Source organism: Aplidium turbinatum, chromosome 2 (assembly GCF_918807975.1).
Source record: "Aplidium turbinatum chromosome 2, kaAplTurb1.1, whole genome shotgun sequence".
Classification (NCBI taxonomy): Eukaryota; Metazoa; Chordata; class Ascidiacea; order Aplousobranchia; family Polyclinidae; genus Aplidium; species Aplidium turbinatum.
This window is the reverse complement of record NC_137473.1, coordinates 17,060,299-17,070,783: the sequence shown is the minus strand read 5'-3', so window position 1 is coordinate 17,070,783 and position 10,485 is coordinate 17,060,299. Positions and strand designations below refer to the sequence as shown.

Below are 10,485 nucleotides of genomic sequence, written 5' to 3'. Positions count from 1 at the left end.
TTGGCCTGACGTTTGTATGCGATAAAAAGAGCATCTCTATGGTTATCATCTAGCAGTGGTCACCAAGCACCGAATGGTTCTCTTTTCCTAGGTATCTCTTTTCTTTTATAGATATGTGTTCTTTCTTTCTGGTAACTGCTATGTATTAACTGCTACCCCACATGCCTTCTTTCTAACTTTTGACTCAAGTTCCACATGTATTGAGTTAAGATTGTAGGCTATATTGTCAAATAGAGACGGGTTCAATTGTGATGTGGAATAGTCACTGCACACACCCTTATTACGGCACGTCCGTCCGATAGATTTGCACATCGTAAAAGCAAGCCGAACCACGTTTTCGCTAAGTCGCGAAAACACTAGGTAGTAAAATAGAGAAAAGATAATCAGAGATTGTCGCTCAAGCTTGACAGTGCATCGCAATGGTGACGTCATGATTGCGTCACAATCTATGCTACACTACGGGGACAAACAGCTGGGCAATAATTTCGTGAACATAGCAGCCTCCAAGATGAATATTACAATATCCATCTTCCAGAATATTATTTTTACCTAAACAAAATTACTCAACATTGGCCATACCTAACACACAATAAACATAATTGCAATAATATTATAATATCGCATAATATTGTTTGATGGCACTTTTCTTTAACTCCCAAAGTTCAGGTGCTCCCGTACTCTCGTAGTCAAATGTCTGGTGGACATACCGATGTACCGTACGTCAATGCCGAATCACACAGACATGTAGGCTAAAACTGTATACGACATTTGAGCAGAGGGACAAAGGCGTCTGGGACTTTAGTTGAAAATACGAACTACTTTGAATGTTTTGTAAGTACAGAAGTGTTATATGTATCGATATTCTCCACAATGTGTTTTAGTCTATCGTTCACAACCTCATATTTCTTGTTTGGTGGCGCTAATTGAACGCCAGCTGATAACTGCTCCAGGATTAGTTCGTTGTGCGATTGTTCCTTTATCAACTTTATTGTCAGTCGACGTATCGTGGGGTGTGTGATGGAGACTCGTTGGTCGAAATCATGGTGCCATCCTTCGATGGAATTGTTAGTACGAGGAAGATCGTCAACAACTCGATCGTGCATACTCGAAAGCGATGGAACGAAGGCAGGACGACGTCGACGACCACGCTGCAAGATACAAATCCAGGTATAGTTTCAAAATATACAACAAAGTCATGAAGTACGTCATCAATGTCGTCGTCAAGCGATGCCAGTAGCTCGTCGAACGCCTCCGTTACACGGTCAGTTGGAATGAATGCCAACGATTGGAACATTTTGATGAGAAGCGCGTTGTCTGGGGATTCTCTGTACCACTGCTGAAGACAAAGTTCCTGTACCTTCCTCCACAGGCATTGGCCGAAGAGAAACAGATAACCCGTAACTTCAGCAGCCGGGAAAGCGGCCTTTAGTGATTGGATTACGGCCATTTCAAAATCCACAATCACCGAAACAGGAGCCAGGTCATTTCGACGATCTTTCAAGTAAGTAAAAATACGGTCGTACGTAGTTCTGTTCTTGTTCTTTGCGAGACAGTACACAACCGGTATTGTTCTTGTGCCGGCTGGGATCATGTGGATGGTGTAGAGCTGATAGCCATTAGGAGCAAAGTAATTACTATTTCAAAGCCACTGCTTGCATATTGTCCATTCGGCAATTAGTCCTTTCGGCAATCAGTCCTTTCGGCAATTAGTCCATTCGGCAAAATGTCCTTCGGCATAATGTCCATTCGGCAAAATGGGTTTTGGCAAAATGTCTTTCGGCAAAATGTCTGCGCACGGAAATTCCTTGGTTACTTGGTAAAAATTGGTATGGACATTTTAATTATGTGAATTTAATTGCTGATTTAATGTTGTTCACAGTGCACACTATCTGCTTCATAAAGCGCTAATATCGACGCATATTCACGGGGGATGTAGCAATGTAAAAACTCACATTAATAAATATTGCCTTGCAGTTTTAGGCAAATGCGTGATTTGTGCTTTTATGTTATTTCAGAAAACGACTTTTCTTGCCATTGTTCCTGTTCTGGTCACTCGGAACTGTGGTCTGAGAAGTTGTTGACAAAAACGTCAAGTATCATTGTAATTTCGCTTCAATTCAATAAACCATTTCCATCTATATTCGACAACAGTCGGATTGCCTTTGCGGTCGATCCTAGTGATATAGGATAATATCATAATAGTTTTTCATTTTCTTGCCGTGGGTTGGCAATGTTCGTTCTTGTTTCTTATTGCCTGTCGTTTCCAGGCAACATTAATTTATCGCCGTGGTCGGCATATCAGTTCTTATTGCCTTTGGTAGGCAATAATAGTTTTCGATTGTTTGCTGTGGGTCGGCATATTAGTTTTAAATTGCTTGCTGTGGGTCGGCAATATTTGTTCTTGTGTCTTATTGCTTTCGTTAGACAATATTAGTTTTCAATTCTTTGCGGTGGGTCGGCAAATTAGTTTTCTTTATTTCTTGTTGCCTGTGTTAGGTACTGTAATAATTAGTTTCTCGTGCCCTAAAGTCGGCGCACTAGTTTTTGGGTTTCTTTTTCCTATTGGTAGGTACTGTACTTTGAATGTTTTGTAAGTAGGAAAAACGTCCACATTAAATTTACTGTTTACAAAATTAGTGTTTTGTTTCAAACTGTTTTCGTGCTAGTTATTGTTTTCGCACATATTTGTGTTCGCTAACGAAAGCTAATTCTATTTTGTCATACATGACGAAAGATTGAGATCTATAGAAGATTGCGAAAGTGGACGTAGGGATGAGGATGCTGATGGTGCTAGTAGCATGAGGTTCACTATAGGCCCACTTCTAATCTGATTGAGAGAATGAATCCTGATGTATCGGCAACCGGTGGTTTGTGGGCCGTGATGGCCTTTAAATATTAATCAAAAGGGATGGGTAATGGGCATTGGCCTATTGTCACTATTGTCGCAAATCACGCGGCCGACATTTCTGAATTAGCAGCTCCCTATTTTTTTTTTGGGTGCGATAGCCTACTGTCCAGACTATTATTTTTACCTAAACGAAATTTATCAACAATGACCATACCTAACACACAATAAACATAATTGCAATGCCGCATATAATATTGTTGTATAAATGAACAATTAAACATACATTGTCATATAGATGAACCTGCAGTCCCACACTGATGTCCATAGGCGTAGCCAGGGGGGGCAAAAGGGGCCATGGCCCCCCAAATTTTCAAAGTTTGGATTCCGAATTTGAACCCTTTGTTGAAAATATAATATAATTTGTATAAATTTATATCGTTTTCCAAGACATCTGGCTATTAACACCCCACAGGACTTGTTTTAGACACACAGAAAGACACCAATAAATTTTGCAAATCGTAAATCGCGCAAATTTTACGCGATTTACGATTCTTTTAACTAATCTGTGGAAGCAAGTTCAGAACCGCTTACTCTGTTGGGTTTTTGTGTAGCTGAGTTTTTTGTGTTCTCTAATTTTAGCCGCAGTTTTTGCCCGTTCGTGTGTAACAGCTACCTTTAATAAGTTAATAGCTGTTTATCTGCCTATAAATTTCATACAAATATTACCCTGAAAGTGTTTCCAGAAAGCGCTATAATCCATTATTTGAGTGTAATTTTGCAAAATATTTCCGGGGAGCATGCCCCGGACCCCCCTAGAACACGCGTGCCTTCGGCACGCTCTAACCCCCCGCCAGCTTTATTGCTTCCCTTGCTTAACCCACCAGGATGCGCCACTGCACATCAGGTGGCGATGTCTTAAATCAAACACTTTGTCATTCTTTTAACTTCATCAAATATTTGCCCCTCCCCCCATTTTTTTCTGGCTACGCCACTGCTGATGTCTAAAGATATTTAAGACGTACTATGCTTACACGACATTACTAACACACCATACACATAAAGTTATACAAAAACAAAGCTGTCATATGAAGATACTGAATAAATGTGAAAGAATGAATAAGATGCTCAGCTCAGTCACAGGTATCACAAGCAAATTTGCTGTAAGCGATATTGGCGTAACTCAACGTGACAATATGTATTTGACAAATACACACGGTTCCAGCCAGACTGTATCTATTGAATTTGTAAACAGCGAGCATAAGCATCATATAAATAACGCATTCATACACGTTAAAGTCATGGAAGATAGTTTCTCTAAATTGCCTAAGTTCTTTGAAGTTCACGTACGTCTTTACGAGTGGCAATATATTGATAAATGCCCTCTTTGACTGCGTAGTAGGTGAAATTTATTGTCACAAATCTTTCAAAAACACGAGCAATTTAAAATGCAAATAGCGGAGTCCTGCAAGATTTGGCTTCAGAACGTCTTTTCCAACGAAGAAAAATCTCTCCACCGCTGCACTGGAAGGAATGGGGGTGTTACATTTAATAACGCGACGTTATAAATCGGAACTGGGAAAGCTCAAAGACTTGATTCTATCTGCTCTGATAGCTCAGTTGGTTAGAGCGTGACTTCGTGAACGAAGAAGCTTCAAGATCAAGAAGTGTTGGTGCGACTCTCGGGGTGTGCGCTAAGCAACGCGTTACGAGGACTGCTCTTCATCTAGCGGTACCTAATGGATGGAATAATTCCCCCAACAACACTTCAACAATTGGAAACTTCACTCTGTCAATCTCGGTGACCAGGCCTGCGTGATTGTTTCAAAACTTGAACAAGTATGCAAAACTACCAGCAATAACCTAACAAGGCTTTGTCAGTCCGAGGATAAAGATTCAAATAAACAAAAAGGTTTCCATAATTGACTTTTTTCCATACCGACGATTTTCCATATCTACGTTTCATGCGATGGCACCAACACACCAATAAATTCATTCTCTTAGTCGTGACTGGCGTTGGTGTCACTCTTGTGCGTATCAACGTGGCTTGATGTTTCCGTCAATAGTCGAGTGATTTCTGTTCACATTTTTTTCAAGCATTGCTTCCATGATTAATCTCCAAAAAGGAGTCATTTTTTTACTTTTTAAATTGGAAAGTAGCGGATAGCGGGAGTGTGACTGAAAGAAATGTAGCGCTTCTCCGCTACCGCTACATCAAAGAAAGAGCGCTACTACTGCAGCCACAACTCCAACAAAAATGTAGCATCGCTACTTTTACCAAAAAAGTAGCAACGCTACAAAAGTAGCGCGCTGCTGCTTACCCCTGCATAATATTGTTTGCCGTTGTAAAGAATCGTCAGACCACTCGGCATGCGACAACTCAGCAAGCACATTTCAGCTACTGTCAAGTCAGAAAATAAGATTTACTTACTCACTTCGGACGTGCTTGATCATTGATCATTGCTTGATGAACTGAATTTTCTGACTTGTGATATGCCAGGTTTTATTACTTTCATCTGCCGTTTGTTACTTTTCATGAATAATATCTTGAGTCGATTCTAAAAGATTTCATAGTAGCCTAGGTTATGATTAAAAAGTTGTGCGGCCCGATAACTCATGTGTAATTGACAAAATGGCCCGCGACCACAAAAATATTCGTCAGCCCTGTGCTAGACTCATCTTCAGAGGTCTTTCTTTATTCTGGAAGGGGGGTAGATACAGGCAACTGAGCAGAATGTGGCACTATTTGTGATCTTTTGTGCAGTATCACAGCACTTTCCGTGGTATTCAAGCTTAGTTGTGATATAGTTTTCATAATTTGAACAATCAAAACTAAAAAAAATGTTGTTTATAAATTCTCTTAAAATAGCTTCTTAAAAATTTCGGCTGACAAAAGCTAAATTTCAAATCACATCTTACAACATGTTCACGGAAAATACGTAATTTAGCACTTCATTCTCTTAAATATAACAACAAAGTTTAAATAGAAAAAATGTGATTTTCCAATCTATCTAGTCATATTAGCCAGTAGGAAATGTTGGTTAGAACCTAGAAACCAATTTTTTTTTTTGTTACACAGTGTTCTCCGATAAATAGCCTTTGAAGGTAACTGAGTTTACGGTAAAACGATAAACTTTAAAATACTTTAAAATATAAGATTGTATTGTACCGAAACTGAAGGTAAAAATCATTAGATTTTAGTTAGGTTTAAACAAAAAGTTTCGACGATTTCTGTTGTTGAAGAAAATCGCTAAACGGCTAAAATGCGTTGTTTAGCCATAAATTAGTCATAAAATACCCACTACGATACTCATAACAAAACTAATCAAAACTACAGAACAAGCGTAAGGAGAAACTGCCAAGTTTACAGTAGATGGAAGCCATACTTGACTGTTAAGTTGCGAGTCGCTGGTAATGGTAACATGTGGCCCCTAGGCTATAAATGATAAAATGCAAACCTCAACGACGTATTTGAAAACGAAACAAGATAGGAGGCTAATAAGTAGGCCTACTTTAGATGAAAAAAATTAGAAAGACTTCATCCAAAGGGGGATCTTTGTGTTATCTACTGTGAAAACAACAGAAAAAAAATATGGCAAACTTATTGTGAAACCAGAGTGTCTTTTTGTTTTTATCGATTGTGACAAACTTCAATCAAGAAGTAGTGACATTAAATTTAATTTGTACAGGTACCAATTTGCTGAGAATAGTAGGATATAATATAGCTTTGAAAGAAAAGTAGACTAATTTTGCCGACACTCGTCCCATCGGCTTGTCTCCATCTAAAAAGATTGGGTGCGCCTCAACCGTCTTTGTTTTTCGGCGTCGAGCGTTTCCACTGTAACAAGATATGCTTTCGGGTGTATTTGCAATGACGTTTCATGGCATGTTTTTCCTGGTGAATGTGAATATGATGAATATGTTATGACTTAGCTCAGTGCTTTCCTAAACTTAGTTTCATTGTTCTCAAGTCATACCCAACACTATCTTACTCGGGATGTCGCTGTACGTGGGCAGGTTACTATTAACTGTGTCGCTACATTATCAACATTGAAATATCAAGATCTTTTGCCAGAGGATAATCTCACCCGGTACCAATGAGATCCTCGGGATCCAAATCAAGACACTACTAAGCAACACGCATCTAAACAATTTGAGGTGGTTTATTCAATTTCCCTGGCCCCTTGGAAAGGCTACGAGTGTCTAAAATCACCCCAGGCCGGATTCAAAAGTGCCTCCTGGAGCTTCCTGGCAACGCTACTGTGTCTAGCCACATAGACTATAATTTGAAATAAATATATGCTACAATAGATGATTGTAATACACTTAAGTTAATATACAAGATACTAGTTGCATAAAGAAAGTTAATAAATAACTACTGTATGAGGTAATCAAATCTTTTAACGTAGCAAACTGCAAAAGCATAATACAATTATGCATCTTTAGCTTCTAGACTCTATATATTTTGTACTGCCACTTCCTATGTTTTGATTACTTGCTTGGAAACACGCAAAGAAGAAAGTGTTATCAAAAGGTCCATATTTTTGGATTTGGCAACCCCCCCTTGAAAATGTCTGGCTACGGGCCTGTCTACTGGCAAGATTCTGGTTTGCTTACCTCAATACAATAAAGGTATTCAAACTACGTATACCAACAGAATAAGACCGGTTTTGCCAGTGCCGTTGACAGGACTTCTCAGGCCCGGTACCAATTTATTTTCGGGCCTCCTTCATGGACAATGTTATGAATGTAAAGGTTATGTACAAATTTTTATTGATGTGTTGTTAAAATGAGGATGACACATGCCGTTCAAAGTAGAAAAATAAGAGGAATATTATTTATATAGATATTATTATATTCTCAAAGATTTAATGTATCCACGAATTTCCCCTACTGCGCAATTACGCATTAGGGATTCCTCCGTAAGCCGCAAAATCCTTGCTCGTAATCAAGATCTTTGTCGTTATGTTTAAAGTTGTTGGATTTTTTAGCTGAAATTGATTCTTTGTAAAGTAGACGCATGTCACGCATGTAGCTAGAAGTGATTACCACCAATATATATACTGTATATATTCAAAATTAAAAAGTGAGTGAAGAAAAATATTTCTTGTTTTTAAAAAAACGTTTCGTGGTTAGAGAAATCACTATACCCAGAAGGGGGCCGGTACTTTACCATCTGACGGCTGAAGTGGCTGTTTTAACCTCTGATGGCAATTCCTTTAGATCTGATTATATTAAGATCTTGATAATGTTTGAAGTCGCGGGGAATCTTTTACATCCGTGCCACCAAAATATTCTGGGCCTGGGTCCAAAAGTACCACCTAGACTCCCCTGTCAACGCCCTTGGGCTTTGCTACCTAGTAAGTCAGGCAAGAAAAACTGCGAATTAATTTTGGTGTTGAAGTGTTAGTGAACCAAACGATCATCGCTCCAATGGATATTGCACTATTGCAGTGTTTCTGAACCTTTTTAGCGCTCGTACCCTTTGAGCTTTCATGAAATTTTCTCGTACTCCCTGTCAGTGCCGGTCTTAGGGTATTTCGGGCCCTGTGCGGAATATGCTATGCGGACCCCAATGACAATGATCCAATTCAGTAGCGTAGTTAAGTATTTTGAAAGGGGAGGGGGATTTTGACTGCAGGCGAGCGAAGCCTGGCGGGGGTGTGGGGGGCCTCCCCCAAAAATTTTTTAAAAATTACTTTGAATGTGGTGCATTGTGAAAGCATGTTCAACAAAAATACCGGTACTTGGATACTGGTACTTGCTTGTAAATCGAATTGAATTTTTTCCATTGGAAATGACAAAAATTACTGCATTTTCTAATAGGGACAGTAGGCTACATTACAGTATGATCTACAATCCCTAATTTTCTGAGTAAATTGCGGGCCCTGTGCGATCGCACGGTTTGCACACCCCAAAGACCGGCACTGCCCCTGTCTACAATGACCAACGGAAGCAAATAAAATTGTAATAATAGGATTTAATCTCAGTGTAGCCTATTTATAGCTTACGTGTTGAATGCATGCATTAAAAACAGTCTTCGTTTCTAGCACTAGTTGCTACGTTCATCTGATGAAATTGAAAGTAAAATTAACAACTAAGTTAGGGACAGTAGATTACTGGGACAAGCAACTCCGTTGTTCCGCCAACATTAGAAGGGTAAATTGCCAATTTGACATTTTTTTCACGCTTTGCTGCTGGCTTGCTTTCAACTAAAAACTTTAAATTACTTCAAAACCAACTTCACTCTTTTTATATAACCCATAAAAAATACATTATTTTGTAAATAAAAAAAAAAATTACCCTTCTAATGTTGCGGATGAACGAAAAAGCGGATGTAGTTAACAATTAACAACAAACGAGATGGTTTATTGCTTCACTGACGTTTCGCGCACCATGACAATGCGCATCCTCAGAGCGAATAACATTTGGATGCCTTCTTCGCACTGCAGGCCTTCAATCGCACTGCAGTATATAACCTGGTGAAATTTTATTTTGTATGTTATTCGCTCTGAGGATGCGCATTGTCATGGTGCGCGAAACGTCAGTGAAGCAATAAACCATCTCGTTTGTTGTTAATTTTACTTTCAATTTCATCAGATGAACGTAGCAACTAGTGCTAGAAACGATAATTGTCCTGATGAACACCCAAACTTTTCAGTATTCAAAAACAGTCTTGTAAGTTCAACAATATTCATCAGTCAATCTACGAATCGCTATTTTGTTGATCAATGTCAATAATCATGTTGAAACGAGGTTCTTTCTTTGAGATGGACACACGCATAACATCTCATGGATCCAAACGATTCCTCGGCTTAGTTTTGATGTTTGCAAGAGTTGAGAACCCAGTTTCACATAGGTAGCCTATAAGTTGTCCCAAAAGCCACAAGGATTTCTAAAGCTCTTTTGCTATCTGGGGAAATGTGTTGAGTTGTGCACACCAGAAGGCATCCAACTGCATTGGCTCAAACTCCATTTTGCTTTTACCACTAGCTTTCATTTCACTAAGATAGTCTTTAATTTGGTCAATAAGCATTCTTTACACATATGCTTAAATAGAGTATAATTTCACACTGCATGTCGTACCCCCTGCTTTGGTGCTTCGTACCCCCAAGGGGTAAACGTACCCCCCGGTTAAGAACCCCTGGCACTATTGGATGCAGTGGTGTTGACCGGACGTAACAAATTTCTAATATACAGTACGTGACATCCAGGGGTGTATTCCTAGCATTTTATTTGGGGGGCTCTAATAACACCTAGCAGTGTTGTTATAGACAAAGTATACGTAATCGGTGTAGGTGTTCAGTTTGTTTTTATTTCTGAACATCATATCGAAAAACAACCCACGCTAAAACATAGCTGTTACGGACAATATCTGTACAAATCAAACGTCACATAAAACCGTTCAGTTCTACTGAATCTTGGCGTCTGACGTAATGGAATATTACTAAAAAATAAGCAAAGATTGCATCACCTTTGTCACACCTGTTGAAACATTACATAATCGTTAAATCTTGAATTACGAGATATGATGTAAGCCAAATTTGACAGGTGTTTGAATAGCTCCATAATGCTTATCATTATTACGTCACAGAAGATGGTTACGTGCGTTTGGAATATTGCAATCTATTCTCGTCATT

At 39.0% G+C, this 10,485-nt stretch overlaps 1 long non-coding RNA gene across 1 annotated transcript in view; it reads right to left on the bottom strand.

Moving 5' to 3' along the window:
- Positions 1–991: 991 nt before the first annotated feature.
- LOC145788377 (uncharacterized) overlaps positions 992–10,485 on the bottom strand; it is a 27,163-nt gene continuing 17,669 nt past the window's right edge. Inside the window, exon 2 of the long non-coding RNA XR_014291509.1 lies at positions 992–1,148. This is a non-coding gene — a long non-coding RNA (uncharacterized LOC145788377). The remainder of the gene's footprint in view (positions 1,149–10,485) is intronic.